General features: G+C 36.7%; 1 protein-coding gene across 2 annotated transcripts in view; it reads left to right on the plus strand.

The window, feature by feature from the left end:
- LOC111514652 (Krueppel-like factor 7) overlaps nucleotides 1-21691 on the plus strand; it is a 401142-nt gene that overhangs the window by 54522 nt on the left and 324929 nt on the right. The gene's annotated exons all lie outside the window — the stretch shown is intronic.

The following is a 21691-nucleotide window of genomic DNA, read 5'->3' on the forward strand; positions in this document are numbered from 1 at the left end:
TGTCGATGAAACTTTTACCGTTTGTTACGAAGTGATTTGAGCGCGAACAAGTTTTCTGAAATGAAAAGTGAAAACAAAAAAGTTCTATCATAATTATAAGGACCTCGGAGACATCCATCCCCACCTCATTCTTATTGATGAGGAGTTGAACCCCATTTAAGTTTAAGCTCGAGAGTGCTAGATGCCGTATAATAACCTAGAGAAATTCTTAAAACAAACTAGAGCGTTCGTATAGGGTATGTATTGTATACATTTATTCATTAAGATCCCATGCATAGCCGGAACATTGGTAAAATCACAGGTTTGTAGTAGTATTGTCGTTCATATTTCGCTAGAAGTTACAGTTCTAATTTTGATAAAAACTGTATTTTACAATTATGTATTGCGACCATTAACCAACTCAGGATGTACACTATATAATGCATTTTATGGAAGAAATTTTTTCAGCTCCGACAATTTCACAAGAAAATAATAAATTTCTTTTTTTCAGGTAAGATTTCTGCTAGATACCATTAAGGAGGACGGTGTATTACCTTGGGGGTAAGCGCATCCGTAATTGCTTGAGAGCTCATTATAATATGAAAGAATTATCAGTCTAACATGACAAATACGTTTTATCGAACAGTTTAAACTTTCACGATCGCAGAGGTGACTGTTTCAAAGCTATTTTGCGGGTGATGTGCAGGTTTTATGTCTGACGTTTCGTCTACTACTGTGGTAGATGTTGTCAAAGACGATGAGGCAACGGTTGGATTGAATGATTTAATTTCTGTGCAATTTAGGATAGGTAGCCAAATTTTATCTTGTGTTAATTCCATCTTTCTTTTTATTGAAACAATCTGTGTTAACGAATTTCCATTACCTCTCTATATGCTTTTGGTTAGTTTGTGTTTTTTCGAATGAGGTAATGTGAGTACAAGTTTAGCTACGACTGATTTGTCGCTTATTCCAGGGCGACAATTTCTCGTGTGTTCAGAGAGCCGGGTACTTATACTTCTATTCATGGCTCCGATGTAGATCTACCGCAGCTCCAAGGGGTTTGGTACTTCTTCGGTGTTACTAATGGACCCCAGAGAGCCTTCTATAAAACTCCGGATACCTTGTAAATGCGGGTCGGTCTACATTGGAACAACGTAGTATAAGTAAAACCGGCAAATCAGTTGTAGCTGAACTTGCATTCAAAGAAGGCACACACGTTAGCTAATTCGAATACTGGATAAAACTTAGAATCACCATCAAAGTGTTTATACGAAGGGATAAACAGTGAACATTTCAATAAAAAGTAATAATGAATTAACATAAATGAAATCTGGCTACCTGTCGAAAAATAGATTTGACAGAGACGTTTCAATTCATAGATGTTTTGGTTGCAAAAATCAAGTAAATGTTTGTATGTCAAATTTGACCATAACTTGTTAATTTTGCCTCTTTTGTTAATATGTTCCATGAAATAATATTGAACATTACAGTCCTGGGTGACGAATGAAAACATTACTTTATACGAAAATGTAGTTATTCAATAAAGGTACAGTGAGAGTCGTCAACGTTTACGTTTATCAACATGGTTTTCTCTAAGATGTTCAACCTTTCTTATAGGCTGTGTGTAGAGCCAAATAAACTCTAGAAACATCTGGAAATTCGGCTATATTCCATAATCTTCAATAAGGTGTTTGTGATCAAATAACAGTGCCACTAGCCAGTATCACATATTGGACTTATACAGGGTGTTCCTAAACATCGTGCACATACGAAAAGGGGTAGTTCTTTGGCTTATTTCATAAGTAAAAGTTCATATAAACATAGGTCCGCAAACGCTTCGTTTCCGATTTACAGGGTGCAGTTTTCGAGATATTGAGCGCAAATTCGGAATCTAGATTGCGTTATAGGGCATACATTAGTGGGTTTTGTCAGATGGTTGTTGATTCTACAAGGTGATATTTTTTCAGGAGTCATGTTCCATTTTCTCCCCCTGAACTTTTCTACTGTGCGCCGCTGGTAGATTCTAAAATACAAAATGAATTTTCCGTTTTATTTGGAAACTTTTTTTGTTTAGAAACTCTTTTCGTTTCTGCGACCGTTATCGAGAAAAAAATTAAAGACTTTTTGTAGAAATGATTTATTTTACAATACAAAAACCTAAATAATAACAATCAAACTGCATTATAACAAATGTTGAAAGTGACCCCCTTCTACCCTTATACATGCGTCCGCTCTTCTTCTCATTGATGCCCGTACTCTTGCGAAGACTCCCGGAGTATTTCTTACAGTTTCAAATGCATTTATTATCCGATTTCGTAAGTCATCCACGTTATTCACTGGTGTTGTATACACTAGAGATTTGAGATATTCCCATAGGAAAAAATCTAGACTATTTAAATCAGGCGACCTAGGGGGCCATGATTGAGGTCCACCCCGTCCTATCCACTTATTCTCATACACTCCGTTTAAATACATTCTAGCTAAAATAGAAAAATGCGCTGGGGCGCCATCGTGCATAAACCAAATTTGATTTCTCAACAAAAGAGGCACGTTTTCGAGTAACAAAGGCAATTCGTGTTGCAAAAAATGTCTGTAGAAGCGACCATTAAGTCGACCAGGCAAAAAGAAAGGACCAATCAAATGATCCCGTAGTATACCAGCCCATACATTTAATGAAAACTGCTCTTGAAAATGTGCTTCTACAATTCCATGTGGATTTTCTTGTGCCCATATGTGGTTGTTATGAAAATTATTAATGGAATTCCTTGAAAAATTGGCTTCGTCAGTAAAAAGGATTTTACAGTCAAAATCGGGGTCATCTGCTAGTCTATTAAGGTACCACTGGCAGAAATTGATCCTTAAAGGGAAATCTCGAGGAAGAAGCGCCTGCACTCTTTGAATATGGTAAGGGTATAGTAGAGACTCGCGCAATATTCTCCAAATAACCTGATGACTAATATTTAAATGTTTACCGATTATTCTGGTGCTAGTACTGGGATGTTCTTCTATTTCATTTAGAACAGCTTCTTTGATCTGTGGAGTTCTAACAGTACGTGGTCTACCTCCGTCACATACCTTTTTATCAACACATCCAGTTTCTACAAGACGCCTATGGATATTCGAGAATATTCTTTGATCAGGTATTACTCTATTGGGATAGCGCTCCATGTACAAACGTCTGGCTTCTCGTGCATTTCCATTCGCAAGATCATAGATAAAATGCATCTCAGCCATTTCATAATTGGTAAAAATTGACATTGTTTGAGTAATTAACGGGTAATTGAAACAATTAATTTTATACCGTACAGTGTCAAACTAAAACCTTAAATAGTTAAAACGCAAATCTGAAAAAAACTCCTAAAGAAAACAAAACATTTATTTTGTATCGTAGAATCTACCAGCGGCGCACTGCAAAGAAGTTCAATAGGAACTGCAGGAATCGCCTTTATTACTCGAACACTTGCCTCTTTTGTTGAGAAATTTGATTTATGCACGACAGCACTCCAGCATATTTCTCTATTTTGTCTCGGAAGTGTTTACATGAAGTGTATGAGAACAACTGAATAGAGGTTTTTGTATTGTAAAATAAATCATTTCTACAAAAAATCTTTAATTTTTTCTCGATAACGGTCGCAGAAACGATATTTAGGAACACCCTGTATAGCTTCCAACAGACTTCCTAACTTTGACAATTGATAACGACAATCGTGTTGAAACTACATCTGTCATGTCTACATGTCTTTTATGTAGTAAGTTAGAATCGTATGGATTTGAATCATATTTAAACGATGGCATAAGTCAGGTTGTTAGACTGAATGAAGTTTTGAGTAGTTAGTTACCGTGAAATAAATCAAGGTGTACCTCAAGGATCTGTATTGGGACCTTTATTGTTTAATATATTTGTGAATGATATAATCAGTCTAATGGAAAGAAACCAAGATATAATAATAGTGTGTTATGCAGACGATACCGATTTACTAATTTTTGACATTCTACCGAGTGAAACTGAGAGGATTTATGAAGATATCATTCAGTGGTGTGGTCTGTTACTGATTTACAACAAAACAGTCACAGTATTTTTTGGGCGCTCCAAACAAAGTTCATCTGTGTTATTCAAAAATACCGAAAAACAAATAACTTGTAGTAATGAGGTGCAACTTTTGAGCTCCATCATACATGAACCAAGAGTGATTTCGGAGACCAATGGCAACATCTTCCATAAATTGGAGAAGCTCGTGTTCCAAAAAATGTAGGTAGGCATCTCCATTCAAACGTAAGGAAAGAAAATAGGGCCCAATTAAATAATCCCCAATTATGCCTACCCATACATTTAAAAAAGAATCTGTCTTGGAAATGAGTTTGCGTTATCGCATGTGGGTTATCTCCCGCCTAGATGTGGTTGTTATGGAAGTTTATGATACAATTTCTTGAAAAATTAGCCTCATTTGTGAAGAGGATTTTCGATGAAATTTGCGGATGTTGTTCGACTTTTCTTTGAAGCCATTTAGCAAATTCGATACGTGGTTGGAAATCACGTAGCGTAAGTGCCTGGACACGCTGAATATGATAAGGATATAATTGCTGTTCCTTTAAAATTCTGTAAACTGTCATGTGACTCACATTTTTAGTTTGACTAATTTTTCTTGTACTTGTCTCTGGATGTTCACTAATTTCTTCGAGAACCGCCTCCTCTTATTCTACAGTTCTTGTACTCCGTGGCCGTCCTACTGCAGAATTTGTTTCAAAGCTTCCAGATTCGGAAAGTCGCTGAAAAAGATTCGCAAATGTCGCTACTCAAGGAGTCACGCGTTGGGGATACCTTTTCTGATAGATGTGTCTACCCTCGCTTGAATTTCCGTCAGCCAAGCCGTATGCAAAAACAATATCAGCCATTTCAGCATTCGTAAAGTCGGTCATGGTACCAAAAAATCACTTTATAAACTCCGAACTGTGAATTTGTCAATTAACAGTTGAAAATGTGACAGCGAACTTCTATTTTTATAAACAAACTTTCATAGCCTACTCGATTTAATTAACTTAATTTGCAAGCGGAGAGTGACAAAAATTATTGAAATCAAATTTGGCTATAAAGTAATACGCATCGATATAGAAAATTGTAAATATCTCGAAAACGATCACCTCCAGTGTTGTTGAGTAGGTGTACCTTTTTTACTTGGAAAAGGTGTGGGAATTAGGTTTTTTAATGAAAAGTTTACTGTCAGAAAAGTTAGGGCAATTTGAAATAAATAATGTTACATGAAAAATAAAACGAAATTATGATTTCCCACGTCAAAAAACCACGGGTACCGAATTTCGTGCAAATAACTTGTTTTTTGCAAAAGTTATTTTCAAAAAGCGAACAAAAAAATTCAATTTCAACATCCCGTATCTCCGAAACGAAGGATTTTCGGACTATACACTTTTTTTCGTAAAATTGTCTCAGGAATACGTCACTTGAATATTTTAACGTACTTATGTTACACCCTGTATGTCGATTGGTGCGGAAAATTTTTGTCTTTGGATTTGCCACCAGGGATTACTGGCCTACAGCTTTTCATTAGCATTTTTCCGGCTCTTATCTGCTTGGGGAAAAGACACCGCAACTAAATAAAACTATTTAACAGACACCCTATCTGCATACAATGCAACATAAGGACAGAGACAACTTATGTTTTATGCAGATGTGATACGTTGGAGGTAAACAAATTGGAGGCAGTCTTACTAATGGATCATGATTGTTGGGATGGGTGTTATAAAAAGATAGTAAGAAAAATATTTTCCGCAGATTTGGAAGCAGCCGACATGTGCAGATCTCTCGACTAGTTGCATATAAAACGTGTTTGAGTCAGTCAATTTATAAACTCCTTGAGGGAAAAATATTTTCCGCAGACTTGGAAGCAGCCGACACGTGCAGATCTCTCGACTAGTTGCATACAAAACGTGTTTGAGTCAGTCAATTTATAAACTCCTTGAGGGAAAAATATTTTCCGCAGACTTGGGAGCAGCCGACATGTGCAGATCTCTCGACTAGTTGCATACAAAACGTGTTTGAGTCAGTCAATTTATAAACTCCTTGAGGGAAAAATATTTTCCGCAGACTTGGAAGCAGCCGACATGTGCAGATCTCTCGACTAGTTGCATATAAAACGTGTTTGAGTCAGTCAATTTATAAACTCCTTAAGGGAAAAATATTTTCCGCAGACTTGGAAGCAGCCGACATGTGCAGATCTCTCGACTAGTTGCATACAAAACGTGTTTGAGTCAGTCAATTTATAAACTCCTTGAGGGAAAAATATTTTCCGCAGACTTGGAAGCAGCCGACATGTGCAAATATCTCGACTAGTTGCATACAAAACGTGTTTGAGTCAGTCAATTTATAAACTCCTTGAGGGAAAAATATTTTTTGCAGACTTGGAAGCAGCCGACATGTGCAGATCTCTCGACTAGTTGCATACAAAACGTGTTTGAGTCAGTCAATTTATAAACTCCTTGAGGGAAAAATATTTTCCGCAGACTTGGAAGCAGCCGACATGTGCAGATCTCTCGACTAGTTGCATATAAAACGTGTTTGAGTCAGTCAATTTATAAACTCCTTAAGGGAAAAATATTTTCCGCAGACTTGGAAGCAGCCGACATGTGCAGATCTCTCGACTAGTTGCATATAAAACGTGTTTGAGTCAGTCAATTTATAAACTCCTTGAGGGAAAAATATTTTCCGCAGACTTGGAAGCAGCCGACATGTGCAGATCTCTCGACTAGTGCATACAAAACGTGTTTGAGTCAGTCAATTTATAAACTTGAGAGGGATTTGAACGTCCCAACCTTGATTCTGCTTCTTTGATGTGCAATGGAACCATAGGCTATGGCTACTCAAAGGAAATCAATAATAAAAATTCATCTTCAAATTGATAAATGGAGCAAGAGAAAAAAATTCAGAAAGATTGATCAACCAAGCGAATGATTGATTATGCACATTGGCTCAAATTGTGGATAATTCCTAATCCCCGCCGGACTATTGAAGCTATTACCCCTGCAGAACATTATCCAATTTTCATCTTTGCATACTCGAGCGTATTCGCATCATCGAGACTTCCATGCCCATCCGTTAGCGACGACAAACAGAATAATGTATCATGTAAACATTCCGAATTGGAAAATTCTGGGCGTACGCGGCGATTTTCATTACCGCGAATAGCATTTTAAACGTTTTTTTGCCTGGAAACTGATTCCCCCGCCCAAAGTAAACATTAATTACCTTTTCGCGGAATTTTAATGGTGATAATAACGGGAGTGACGCGTCATATCACCATTCAAATATCGTTGCGGTTGGCTGACTCGGGGAAGGGGTTTTCATGTGGAAAATTTCAGTTTTATGGTGGGGTGTATTGTTGTCTGTATTGTTGAAAAATGCTTTGTCGGAGTGTGTGGAGTTTAGAAACAAAACTTGAGAGTTTTACACTTTGTCGTAGTGCCAAAGAATTTTGATTGACGAACTCATCATTTGTGTCCCACGTTGGGCGCCGGAAAAGACAGATGATTTACGACAGAAAATCTACTCAAGTATCAGTTCCTATTGAAGAAAATAAGTGTCGTGAGATGAAATTTTATAGCATTGTTTTAAATAAATACTGGAAGGATGAAGGAAACTTCAATTGAAGTTTTATCATGAACACTTCTATATTGAAATTAATATTTAGATCAAAAGTGAGCGATTTTGTTCGATCTTCTACTGTAACTCGTGTAATTTATTTTGGGTTACACCTATTCAAACTTGACCAAATTATTTCAGCTATTTAAAGAAGCCAACTATTTTATTAGGTGAGTGATCTTTTACGAGGGTCTTTCGAGAAGTACTCGGCCCGACCTAGAGATGGTGGTAGTAGTTTGACTAATATCACTGTATTTTGGAGAGAAAATTCACTGATTTTGGCTTTGGGATAATTGAATATATTCATGAGATCATATTTATCAAAGTAAATTTTACATATCTCATAATTTTTTGAAATTTTTAGGAATATGCTGAACTGTTTTCCGTGTTTTGATCTGTGTTATGTGCTATAATATTTAATCTCACCGAAGTTTCACCGACTTCTGAAGAACACTTAACAGTAATATCCAGATGATGACAAATGAGACTTTGTCAAAACGTCGGTCAGATTGAAGATAATAGCACATAATACGGATCAAAACCCGGAAACCAGTTGAGCATATTCCTATCCGTGAGAACTTTAGATTAAACTTTTCAAACCTTTACGGGAAGAAGAGGTTAATTAAGAAGAACTCAGGTAAAAATCAACAATAACATTTAAATAGTAGGTAGTAGGGCGTGTCAACTTTCGAACACGTAACAAACATTTTACCTTCTTGTTCAATTTCGGAAAATTATTTTTACGTCTTAGGATTGGTTTCAATTTTTCCCAAATCAGCTCGATGGGATTGAAAACACAAAAATAGAGAGGAAGTCTCAGTATGGTGTGTCCATACTTTTCAGAAATACTCTTAAGGGCATACACTATTTGGAATGTTTTTGCTGTAAAACTTCAAGTTGTTGGTTTTTTGTATAGTAATCTTCAAAATACAAATTGTTATACATTGAAAACTTTCTATTTCATCTTTACTAGAATTTTTATTCGGTACTTTGATGAGTTGTCGCGAATGATAGGAAGCGTTGTCCTCAACTTTGTCCTCGAGTTTTTTTCCACATAATTTCAAAGAATTCGCAACCCATCCTTTACTTCCGCAATGCACAATGATTAGTCACGATCCTTTGTTTGCAGGCATGTTAGGCGTACACATTCTCGTACCATCAGTACACCCTTTCTTAACTGTATCGTGAGTGTCATACCAAATTTCGTCCAAATAAAAAATTTGCCGTTGTTCTTGTCTGTATTCAGTATTTGTTCTAAGTATTTGGTTCGCAATTCCACTATTCTTCCGCTTTCCATAAATGCTTGACATTTGTTTATTATTTTAAATCCAAATCCTAGTTTTTTTAATCCAATTCTGAAGAGTTTTGTCCTGTATCACATCGCGTCTTGCGTTCATAAAGTTTGTTTTTGACAATTTTACGTACAGTTGAGAAAGGAATTTTGGTTAGATCTGATGTTGCTTGTAAAAGTTTGTTTCCCTCGAAACCAAACTCGAGATGTAGATTCTTATATACAGTGGAACATACTCTCTGTGTTTCAATATTCAAATGCATCTTATTCACTGGTAAGTATCTCTTTTTCGCATTGTTCACCATCGCTATTGGAATCACTACACTGGAAAAAGTCTGAGTTGTTATCGCACTCGTTATTACTATTAGTACTTGTCCATGGACGCCACATTTTAAACAGATAACAAAAATTTTGAGTAATTTCAATTGCATCAATATCAAAATTCAACACTCAAATCGCGATCAGTTTCTGAACTGAACACGACAGCGATAACTTTCCCCGCATTCACGATTTCTATTCGTCATCGTAACATGACTTCAAATTTAATTTTATGACTCTTTAGCCAATCATAAAATCGGTTAGTAAAAATTATCCAATACGTACCGCCAAGTCTACACTCCACGTGGACTTGTTTGCTGCCGGTTCATTTCTACGTATTGTTTTTTTTTTGTCTTTGAGAGTGCCGCTAACTTTTACTGTGCACAGTATCGTTTACTTCGATTATACCTAACGCATTACGTTTCTAGTCTGTCTGGCTTCCCTTTCGCTCTCGCTCAGTGTTTATTGTGCCATGGACATATACTGTTTACAGTATTATAAAAATGTAGCCAGCAACCACATTCATTTATTATGTAAAACGTGGCTTAAAAATGATGATAATTTTGTGAATGTTCATTATTAGTATCGTTATTTATTCCTACAAAAGTAAGTTGAAAATCTCTTACTTTCCTTAGTTACCACCCCTCAATTTTCATAACTACAAATTTTCAACTTCAATATTAGAAAGACTATCTATTCTATGATTTTCACATTTGTTCTTGAATTTAGATACATCTTTACTCAACAATTTTGTACAGAAATGGTTAACTTCATTTATGTCTAAATATTAATATTTTTCAAAAGCATCACTTGATGTCCGTATCTAAGGAAATGGTTCGCAACAATAATTTTCGAATTTTTCATCATTCCTAAATAATTAAAATTAGTTTTTTTCCCAATTTTTCATAACAGATATCAATTTGATTTCATCTGACATTTATTTATAACCTATATCGGTTACCTGTTTTTTAAATTTAATGAAATTTGGTGCACAAATCGTGAAATTTAAATTTCCCACTCTTTTGTATTTGTTTCCTGCCAAGTCGGTGAATTTCAATCCATGTACAGGGTGTCCTCGCTGTACTTCTGTATCTGAACTTTTCTGTGATTTGAATATCTCTACAAATTGTTGTTTTTGAGTCTTTTTATAACAGTACAGACACAAAATAATCAGGAAAATATACATAAAATTTAAGTAGTAACCTTAGCTTCTCTCAAGCCAAACAATGTCAATATTAAATAGTTCAACTTAGATTAGTTTATCGTCAGGCGTCCAGAGACGCAAATATTTTTCTTTGCCATTTTATCGGTTTGAAGGATATAATCGTTGTAAAACTCTGTTTTGGCTCTGTTTTGACTTAGCTTTCAATTAACTCATCATTTCATTGTTTTGAAGGAAATAACCTGTTACAATTATTGAAAATGCACTTTCAACTGTCGGCCACTGCCGTTGGAACTGGCAAGAAGTTCATTCGTAACCTACCATAGTGAATCCAGTTGCAAATATTGATGCTTCTTCAGAGTTGAAACAAATGCTTGGCTAGGAAAAAGGTTTTGAAATTCTTCCATTCTCCCAGATCTGTAATACCAGAACTGTTTGCTGTTAACAAAAATATTTTGGAAGTGAGTGTAAATTGATGTTCCTTCTCATGACTCTTTCAATCAATTTCTGTGCAGATGTTTGTAAAATATGTTTAACTACGGCATACCTCAAATAAACCTACTCCGTTGAAGGTCTGGGTTTCCCTGTACATATCTTCTTGTAATTTCAAGCTGGTAACTTCGTTATCCACTTGGAACACAAGCGAATCATTGAGATCATCATTCTGAATGCAAACAACCCCTCCTGCTATCAAAACAGCCGAGATAAACCAAACCACCACGTTTCCGACGCTCTTTTCAGAAACTCTCTAAACAAGAAGGCCTTGATGAAGGGTTCCGTACAATTATTTTTAGCTCGTCGTGTAAATACGCGGTGGGCACATGTTCCTAAGCGGAGGATGCTGCCTGCACATTGGGTTATATCGAGGAAAACCAGAATTGGTTGGGTTGATTACCTCGATAAGAGAGTGACACAGAAACTTCACAGTTTAGATCGGAGATTAATGGCTTTTTCTCAGTTGCGTGATACGATTTAGTGAATGCCCACGTCTGTGCTTGTGAGTTATGTCATTGTGAGTGGTTTCGGCCAGTGGCGTACATGGGAAGTTAATCGAGCACCAGCTACAAAACGCAGAACGCAAACTGTGAGGGTTTAACTGGAGGCTGGGACCTTCCACTCTAGAACCTGTGTCGTTCCCACCGGTGTTCCCCAGGGTAGCATCCTAGGACCTATCCTCTTTCTTTTATTCGTACATGACCTCAATGACAGTAATCGTCAACATTGTACAGTGCAATTTGCCGATGATTCTTCGACTCTGATGTCCTCGGATTGTCGTGTCAGGCCAATCAAGCAGTTGTTAACATGCAAAAATATTGTTCTAAAAATAATCTCACTCTGAACAGCTCTAAAACTAATACAATCGGCTTTTCACTAAATGAGAATGATCGCAGTGTTTTGGTCAAAATAAATGGCAATTCAATACAACAAACTTTATCTGTAAAATTTTTAGGTTTGAATATTGATGCTCAACTCTCTTGGAACAAGTAGATTGATTATATTTTTAGTAAACTGTCGAAACATTGTTTTGTAATTCGTAATCTCCGTAATTTTGTCCCATTGAATATATTGAAGAGCTATAACTATTCTTATATTCAATCTTCACCCAGTTATTGCCTGATCAACTTCGGTAACTGTACAAGATTAAACGAATTACTAAAAGACAATACATTTAATTTTCTCAATGAATACTTCCAGGCTGATATTAATCACTTGATTGCAACAGTTTCGACTGTTCTATTTTCAATTTTCATATTTTCAGTTTCATTTTCAATTTTATATTATTATGTATTTATATTCTCAACTGCCATATTGAATAGTATTAGTGTTCAAACTCAACTGTGCATATATATATATATATATATATATATATATATATATATATATATATATATATATATATATATATATATATATATATATATGTACAGTTTTATAACATACTAAATATCATAAAAATAAATGCATGAGGTCGTTTAATTTCGATTAAATTGGTACACTCGACCACCCTGTAGATTTCTATGGGTTGAACAAAGCCTGCAAAAACGGTAACTAATCTTTTTACAAACTGTAGGTTTTCGGCTAAAATGAATAATCTGAAAGTGTCGAGTTTGTACATTCTATGCAGTTCTTGCTCAGCAATTAAACTGGAAATATTGTGCTTTAACATGGAACGCCATTACTTACCATTGGCTGAGATGAATAGACTTGTAGGGCTTCTTCAAGGTGGCATGCGACAAAATGATGTAGCTCTTCGTTTGGGGGTCTCCCAAAGTGTTATCAGTCGATTGTGGCGGAGTTTCCGTGAAACTGGCAGTCCAGCCGAACAACATCCAAGGCGAGGACGCGCTACAACTGCAGTTCAAGACCGATTTTTGGTCTTAACCGCAAGAAGACAACCGACAATCACAGCACCTGAGTTGGTTAACGTGTTGCAGCAGACGCACCAGGTAACCATTGGTCATGATACTGTCAGAAATCGACTGCATGAAGCAGATCTCCACAACAGAAGGCCACTTAGTTGTCCACCTTTGTCGAGAGGCAATCGCGGTAGAAGATTAGAGTGGTGTCAAGAACGTCGAAACTGGGATGCAAATGATTGGGCCACAGTTTTGTTTACAACGAATCCAGATTTGGATTTCATCCAGATTCTCGTCGAGTAAGACTGTGGAGACGACCTGGAAATAATGAACGTTTGAGACACGTCCAGGAAGTCCACACATACAGAGGTGGTACAGTAATGCTATGGGGCGGAATCATGATCGGCGGCAGAACCGATCTCGTTTTTCCAAATCGCTCCCTCACAGCTCGACAGTACCTCGACACCATTCTTCTACCTATCGTCCGTCCGTTTGCTGGTGCTGTTGGTGAAAACTTCCACCTAATGCACGATAATGCTCGTCCACATGTCGCGCGTCTAGTGACTGACTGGCTCACCAACGAAGGAGTTGATGTATTGCCATGGCCAGCACAATCACCGGACCTGAATCCCATCGAGCATGTGTGGGACATGCTTCAATGAAGAATTACTCCGCATATGGGGAACATTCACACAACGTTTCAATTGAGACAGCTTTTAATCGCTGAATGGGCAAATGCACCTCAACAAGACATTGACAATCTCCTTTTGTCGATGCACGATAGATGTAGGGCCGTAATAAACCAGCGTGGAGGCCATACTTTGTACTGATTCCAATTTTTTGTTGTAATAATCACCCGTCATATTAATATATATATATATATATATATATATATATATATATATATATATATATATATATATATATATAAGTTACAAAAAGGTAACTCCTATTTAATTGATGAGCCTAATTTTATTTCGGCCTTGGCCTTTCAAATGATTCCACAGAAGAAAATCTGCAGGTGTTGAATCTGGTGAGCGAGCTTGCTACTGGATTGAACTTCTTCCAACAATCAAATATGGAGCAAATCATTTCTGAAAATCGATGAACCAAACGTCAAACAAGTCAGCGACATAAATTGTACAGTTACCAAATGTCAAATATCAATAATGTCATACTATATATAATAAGAGGAAATAATCAAATGTGGAGCAAAGCATAGAGTGACTGAAATAATCTAACTTTGCTTTAGTATAGAAATCGGTTCAAAACTATCAGTCATCTTTCAATAACATCCTTCTATCGATCAGAATTCAGAAATACTTTTCGGAAATTCCAGCAAATTCCCCATTCATTCGCAAATCACCTCAATGAACAGAAATAATGAATCAACTTAATCTAAATATAAATACTTGTTTTTGAACTTGACAATCGAATATGTTCCGAAAATAACAGCTAATTCATGGTTTTTCAGTTAACCGCGTTGATGTAGGTTAGGTTAGGTCTTGAGTGATTGGGTCTATTCGACTCTCCACCGCAATCCGCAAGGGTTTATTGTGGCGTTGATGTAAAAATTGATGTCAAATTTTGAAACGTAAGAACAAAAATCTTTCAACGTCAATTAAACTTTCACGACATTTTGTAGAATTAAATTCACACACAGATGTGCAGAAAGGAACCTTTTGAATGACATGGATATGTCGGGATGTATTGGTATGGTAAGCGTTAATATAGAACAGTTCATTTTATAGTTCAAAATACATTTTTATACTAGCAATACCTGGTTATTCAATTGATATTTGCTGTACTAAATTTCTGATTATTTTTATTTTGTATAATACTCCATTGAATATCCAAAGTCGTTTACAGAATGTGAAACGAAATTCGAAATATACAAAAACAAGTACCTACTCGTAAAAACGGTTTCAATACTGTTTTTGCAACAATAATTATATACCACACTGAATTTCGCCCAAACAAAAAATTATTAGGTATGTGAAAATAATAGAGAAAACTCCTCATATTAATCTATTCTTCAAGATTCCAAAGTGTGGCAAAAATTACTGCTTTTTTAAAATAATAATAAGTAATAATTATCACAGCGTTCTGTCAACAGAAATGATATAATACCATTAGTGTCAATTTATTTTACATATCATCGTAGTTTGACTTATGGAATTGGCCGCGGTGGTAGTGCGCCCGACTCACGATCGGAAAACCGTGGGTTCGATTCCCGCCTCGACCAGATACTTTCCTCGAGAGAATTTATCTGGTTGAAGCTGGGATGATTCTGCAACCGTGTTAGGAATCACACGTTAAAAGGTAAGACCTCATTAGTCCTCAGCTAGCACAAGTTTCTCAACTTCTGAGAGTTGTCATTCATATGGGGGTGACAGCTGATTAACGGAAAAAAGATTTTAAATAGATTTTGAACAGATATATCATGATACTTCTCATCCCAAATTTAGCAATACTTTCGTTCTGGCAAAGTTTTTACAGTTTTCATCAAACGTAAGGTAAGGAATTCGGTTCTTGAGTTATATTTTCTGTGAACACATGTTTCAATAGTTTCTTAATGAAAAACTGTGCTCTTCTTAATGATACAAAGGGTTTCAGTCATGAAAATAATTTTTGATTCAATTTCATGGAATATCACTGAGTTAATTCCACTTTTTAATAACTATATTGCAAGATAACGATGAAAAACAGCTTATGGGAGAAAATTGTCGGCCTGGTTGACTTAACCTGACTTGACCTAACCCAAGGTTAGATCAACCAGCTTTAGCTTGGCTAGGTCAACCTAGCTTCAGCTAAAAAATCTTACTGGAGTATACCAAAGGACATACCAAGAATATAGCAAAAAGTTCAATCTTCCTCTTGAAGATGATCACCGAGTGATTGAAACATGAGTCGAGGTGTTGAAAATAACGGTTTGGGGTTGAGACTGAACTCAAGTAATATTCATTACTACACGAAAGGTTCCAAACAGTGCATCACTGGTTTCAGCTAGGTTAGGTTCTAGGTTAGATTTTGTTTCATTAACACAAATGCTGACATCTTTGACAAAATACGGATTTTTATTCGGTACTTTGATGAGCTGTCGCGAATGGTAGGAAGCGTTGTCAAGAACTATTACACTATTCGCATCCAAATTTGGGATCAATGTGTTTTCAAACCATTCCTCAAAAATATTAGCTTCCATGTTCTTATGATAGTCAACATTGCAGTCCTCAAGTTTTTTTCCACATAATTTCAAAGATTTCGGAACCCATCCTTTACTTCCTCGGCAATGCACAATGATTAGTCGAGATCCTTTGTTTGCATGCATGTTAGGCGTACACATTCTCGAACCATCAGTCCACCCTTTCGTAACTGTGTCGTGAGTTTCGTCCGAATAGAAAATTTGCCGTTGTTCTTGTCTACATTAAGTTATTTGTTCTGGGTATTTGTCACGAAATTCCACTATTCTTCTGCTTTCCATAACTGCTTGACATTTGTTCATTATTTCCTAGTTTCTTAATCCCATTGTGAAGAGTTTTGTCACAGCAGCTCACTTTATGGCCGGAAGTATTCAATTTCTTCCTTATGATTTCATTTGTATTAATCTCATTGCTTTTGTAACAGTCTTATATTATTTTTTTCAATGATTTCCTTAGATGAAAATCTTAAAGGTTTGGTAATCCTGTATCACATCACGTCTTGCGTTCATTAGGTTTGTTTTTGACTATTTTACGTACAGTTGAGAAAGGAATTTCGCATTGTTCACCATTGCTATTGGAATCACTACATTGGATAAAGTCTGCGTTGTTATTACGCTCGTTACTACTATTATTACTTGTCCAAGGACGCCACATTTTGAACAGATAACAACAATTTTGAGTAATTATAACTGCACAAATCGCGATCAGTCCCTGAACTGAACACGACGGCGATAACCATCACCGCATCCCTGATTTCCATTCGTCACCGTAAAATGACTGTAAATTTAATTTTATGACTTATATTTTATAATCATCCAATACGAGTCACCAATTCTTCAGTCTACGTGGACTATTTCGCAGCCGGTTCATTTCTATGTATTGTTTTTTTTGCCTTTGAGAGTGCCGACAACTTTAAGTGTGCACAATACCGTTTACTTCGACTTTAAACTCGTCTCAAACATATGTTCACAATTTCACATGTTGAACATGTTCACTTTGTTAGTGAGAAGCATAAAAAAAAGTTATAGGTCGAGAAGATATGAATGACGACGGTTGCCCGGTTGCTGAATTTTCACTAAAAAAACCGTCACAAGAGCATCGCTCAGAAATTGTTCGTAATTTTTTGTCCACCATTATCATGCCTGAGCCCCTTCAACGTTTGGATTGGAAAAAAAACGCTGGCACAAGTGTATTACATCTGAGGGGGTCACTTTGAAGGGGACAAACTATAAATTGGTGAAAAATTTTACTTTTAACTGAATATTCACCTTATTTTTTGAGGGGGTCCCGTATACTTCGCCGGTAAACTCTAATAAAAACTATTATATTAGTCACTTCCTAATCCGTAAATTTATTTTTAAACGAGTTAACTTGTATTCATAAATAATTTTCGTACTACGCCAATGCTTACCTCATAATTTGTTTTAGCCACAACGACCATAACCTAATGCAACACCATAAAGTAGGCGACGAATAGAAAAACAAGATTCGTAATAAACACATCTGAATTCTTATGGTGCCTTGAACATAAATCATTCATCGATAATTGGAAGAAAAAATAATGCACCATATTTATGTCGATTACAACGCAACTGGGTAATGGGCTTCGCTTTCTATCACATGATCCATATACGAGGTGTTTTGATAAAAAGTTTGAAACTCTCAAAGTTGAAAACTTTTTTCCTAGAGTTATATTGTGTTTCATATTATTTCTTTCGAACAATTGGGGTAGTTTGACGCGTTTTACTACAACAATTTTTCAAAGAGACTTTGTTTTCTGGTGCCTATAAATGAGAAGAATGGTTTTTCTATATACTTAGCTTCCTTATAGTGGCTAACGTTTCGGAAAATGATATCTATGAAAGCTAAGTATATAAATACGACAAATTACTGACAAAATGGCACGCTACTTCATAAACAAAATTCCGTTAGAACTCCATTGAAACATCCGCTGCAGCTGACGCGTAAAATCGTTTCATGCGGAAGCTCAGCTTAGGCTGACAACTGAAACATTCGATGTAATACAAGGTACTCTCCGATATCAGTTTGTTGTCATTTCGCCACTATCCAAAGTTTTCTTCAAGATGGGTAGCCAAGTACGGTCTATTTCTAAGGAGCTATTCGAGATTCAATTCTCTCCAGACATGAGAATATACGCTGATTCTTTTAGCTCTCTTAGAATGAGGTTCATTGGTAATCTTTCTTGTCCTATTCCATTCCACCCGATGTTCACCGTCTGATTTCAAAATGTGTTCTGATAATTTTGATCCTGTCAATTGTCTATTTTTTATATAATCTCGATGTTCATTCTCACGCACTTTCAATGGTCTTGAGGTTTCACCAATGTAACTTCTACCACAAGAACAAGGTATTTTATAAATACAATTTTTTGTTTTTTCTTTAGTGTTGTTGGGTTTTGTATGTGTGAGTATAGATCTCAGTGTATTTTTTGTTTTGAAAGTAGTTCTAACATCATATCTATTTCCAATTCGTCTTATTTTTTCAGATAGTCTTGGAATGTAAGGTATAACGTTAGTTGTAAAAGGTGATCGTTGGATGTTGAGTCGGTAATTGTTTAGTTGGATGTTTTTGAATTTGTGAAGCTGTTTGTATGTTCGTTTGGTTTTTAATTGACTCTTTATTTACGCAGTAACTTATCGGGGTAAACTAAAAAGTTTGCCCTTCTATACTTGTATAAAGTTCTCCATTATAATTTTTATATTTTTTTCAGATTGTGGAAGGTAACAATTACCCAAAAAAGGTCGATAAAAAAACTAATTTTTCCTCCACAAAAAATGACTTTCGTTGAATATTTAAGAATTATAAGTTGGAACAAGGTACGTTTGTTAATGAAAGGTCAATCATGGGAGCAGATGGACGAGGAAAGTACTTTCCTGTAGACAGAACCTGGCCGAAATCCCATTACCTCTGCTCAGGAAAAGCACAAGTTGTTAAAATTAAGTTGAATATACCTATTAAAGGCAGAGAGAACGCCAATACAGTCCTTTATCAGAAGACTAGTAACATTGTCATTGCCTGCGGTGGCAATGACAATGTTCCTAGGCAGGGATGTTTAATTTATCTGAATCAGAATCATGAGAATTTTCACGATGCATATTTTCGTCCAAAACCAAGTATACACTTCTGAAGTGCTTATTAAATACCTCATCACCAAGTTTCATTCTACCCGGTATACGCGAATGTCCTGTTTTACTGTGTATGAAAGACCAGAAGGCGCATAAATTAGAATAGATTTGACCGATGGCATGAGTTATGTTGGCTTAGAGGACCGCTGTGATTTGTGGCTTATTCGCATACATCTGCGACTTCAGAAAACCACAAGAAAAAGTCTAATGGGGTCAAATTGCACGATCTCGTTGGCCAGTTCATATCACTTCCACGTGAGATGACTATGTCCTCAAATTGCTCGTGCAGTACAGCTCATGCCAATATGGTATCAGCTGTGTGGAACGTAGCACCGCCCTGTGGTGTTTAGATTTACCAATCCAGGCCAAATGTAATTGGTAATCATCGACCTATAGTGCTCGTCGTTGGCAGTGATGGCCTGGCCAAGGTCGTTCTCAAAGAAATATGGCCGCCAGCCCCCCCGTGGTTTGGGCTATCTATTGGGCGCATCCCTAGGTGGCGGATAGGGGAACGGCCAGGGGACTAGAGGCCCTGTACGGGAAGCCAATGTGGCTTTACGGACGGGGTCGCCGGACTCCTGGTCAGTGGCAGAAATGAGTAGAGTAAGGGGATCTAAGACCCCCCAAAAGACTTTGCAAAACATGCCACCGTGTACCAGCCTACCCAGGCTAAGGTGTAAGGAATCGTGTCGACAGGTGAATGGTCGCAGGGTGATATGCGGTCACGAACGATCCCCTTGGGGAACTGGACGAAACCTCATTGTAATCAGCCTACTTCTGGTAATGCGGGGCTCTGCCAGAGGTGACCAACTCTTTCCTTGCTACTCGTGGGAACATACACGAATGAAACAACAGAAACAACAAAAACCAATCCCGAGGCTGGACAGAAGTGCTAACCTCAATCTAAGGCGGTGGCTGGTGATCAACGGAAATGTCCATCCCAATCTACCTCTTGGAAGGGCACTTTCTGCGGCGGGTGCCAAGAGCTCCGCCTTGAATAAAGGCAAGGAACCGGCTGCCACTGCAGGAAAGCTCTCTCACTTGTGCACCTCCACGGAGGGAACCCCAAAAAGGTTGAAGAAGCCGCGCAACGACTACACCTTCAAAAACCTTCGCGGAGACCACCGAGAGACACCTCAAGGTTGCCAAAGAGAGTGTGTATTCGGCGAGTCTTGACCTACACCTGCCAATATCCAGGATATTTCTCCTAGTGACCTGTCCACCTTCCTGGAAAGGACAGGATGGAAGATGACCTAGGAGGACAACTCCTCGGGAGGATGTACAATGGGTCACATGGGTCCCTACTCTCAGACACCAGATACCAGATGGCCGCCAGCCTAAAATCCACACCAAACAGTGACTTTTTTGGGATGCATTGATTGGCTGTCTTGGATCTCATATCCGTCCATGGTGATTTGGCAAAACAGACTGAATAAATGTCAACTAATTTGACGGATGTAGCTTCAAGTAGATGGCTGTAATCAATTGTTAAAGCTCGGAAGTCCTTGTTGGAAGACCCTAGATATAGATAGAATAATCATTGAAAGAAAAATATTGAATTAATGGATGGATTCAGGCAGAGAAACTAAACTACTAATTGGTAATTTTTGTGAATTGATAATTACTACGTTATTCGAGCTCAACGAACATTTTTCTGGATTTCGAGTGAAAAGATAGTTAATCTATTTTTCCTAGCGATTCCACGATTTAACAACTCCAGCAAAGAATGAATCCCTGGATATTAACCCGTTTTGAGAATCAACACGGAGCTTGATTAATTTGTTCCTTGGAAAATCATTCCGTACTTTTCCCACGGGAGGATTCGAGAGTTATACCTTTGCACAACTTGAATTATAGTCCAGTCATTATAGTGAGTTCACCTCGGAATTCGAGATATCCAGCTGTAAGTCTGTAAATACTTGTATATTGACACCCTAAAAGTTGTCTCAAAACCTACATATGGTAGGGTGTAAGCAACTATTAAATTTCAAGGTCAAAGGTCACAAAAATCGGTTTTTTGCGCTTTTTTTTGGAAATATCTCATTTCCTATGGGTTTTTTGCTATTTGTATTAATTATCAATATTGTAGAATACAAAATTCTCTACAAAAATTTTTTATACGGTGAACCGTTTTTGAGATAGAGGGCGGAGAGCACGCGGTCACAGCATCACTTCAGGTCAACCGGTGCCTCCGGTCAAAAGCGCGCCATATGAAAGCGTTGATGAACGCGTTGATGAACTATCGATAAATCAATGATTATAAATATTTGTCAATTTTTATTAACTATTATATTATATTTTATCATTTTTTTCCTAACTTATCCACTTTTTATTCAGTATTAATTTATTTAACAACACTTACCTGCCCATGTATTTGCAGAATTGTTAATGAAAATATAGGAATTATATTTGAATTTTAACCTAATTAATATTTATAACTTCTTACATGATGAAAAAAAAAACAAATAAATTATGAATTAATCTTTTTATTAAAAAATATCATTGAATACATTTATTTTTATTGAAAGTAAAGAAATGGAATAAGGATACAAAAACTACAATTTATAATTTTAATCATCTTCTTCCTCTT

Source organism: Leptinotarsa decemlineata, unplaced genomic scaffold (assembly GCF_025532065.1).
Source record: "Leptinotarsa decemlineata unplaced genomic scaffold, Ldec_3_MD MMD2_P_RNA_scaffold_12, whole genome shotgun sequence".
NCBI lineage: Eukaryota > Metazoa > Arthropoda > Insecta > Coleoptera > Chrysomelidae > Leptinotarsa > Leptinotarsa decemlineata.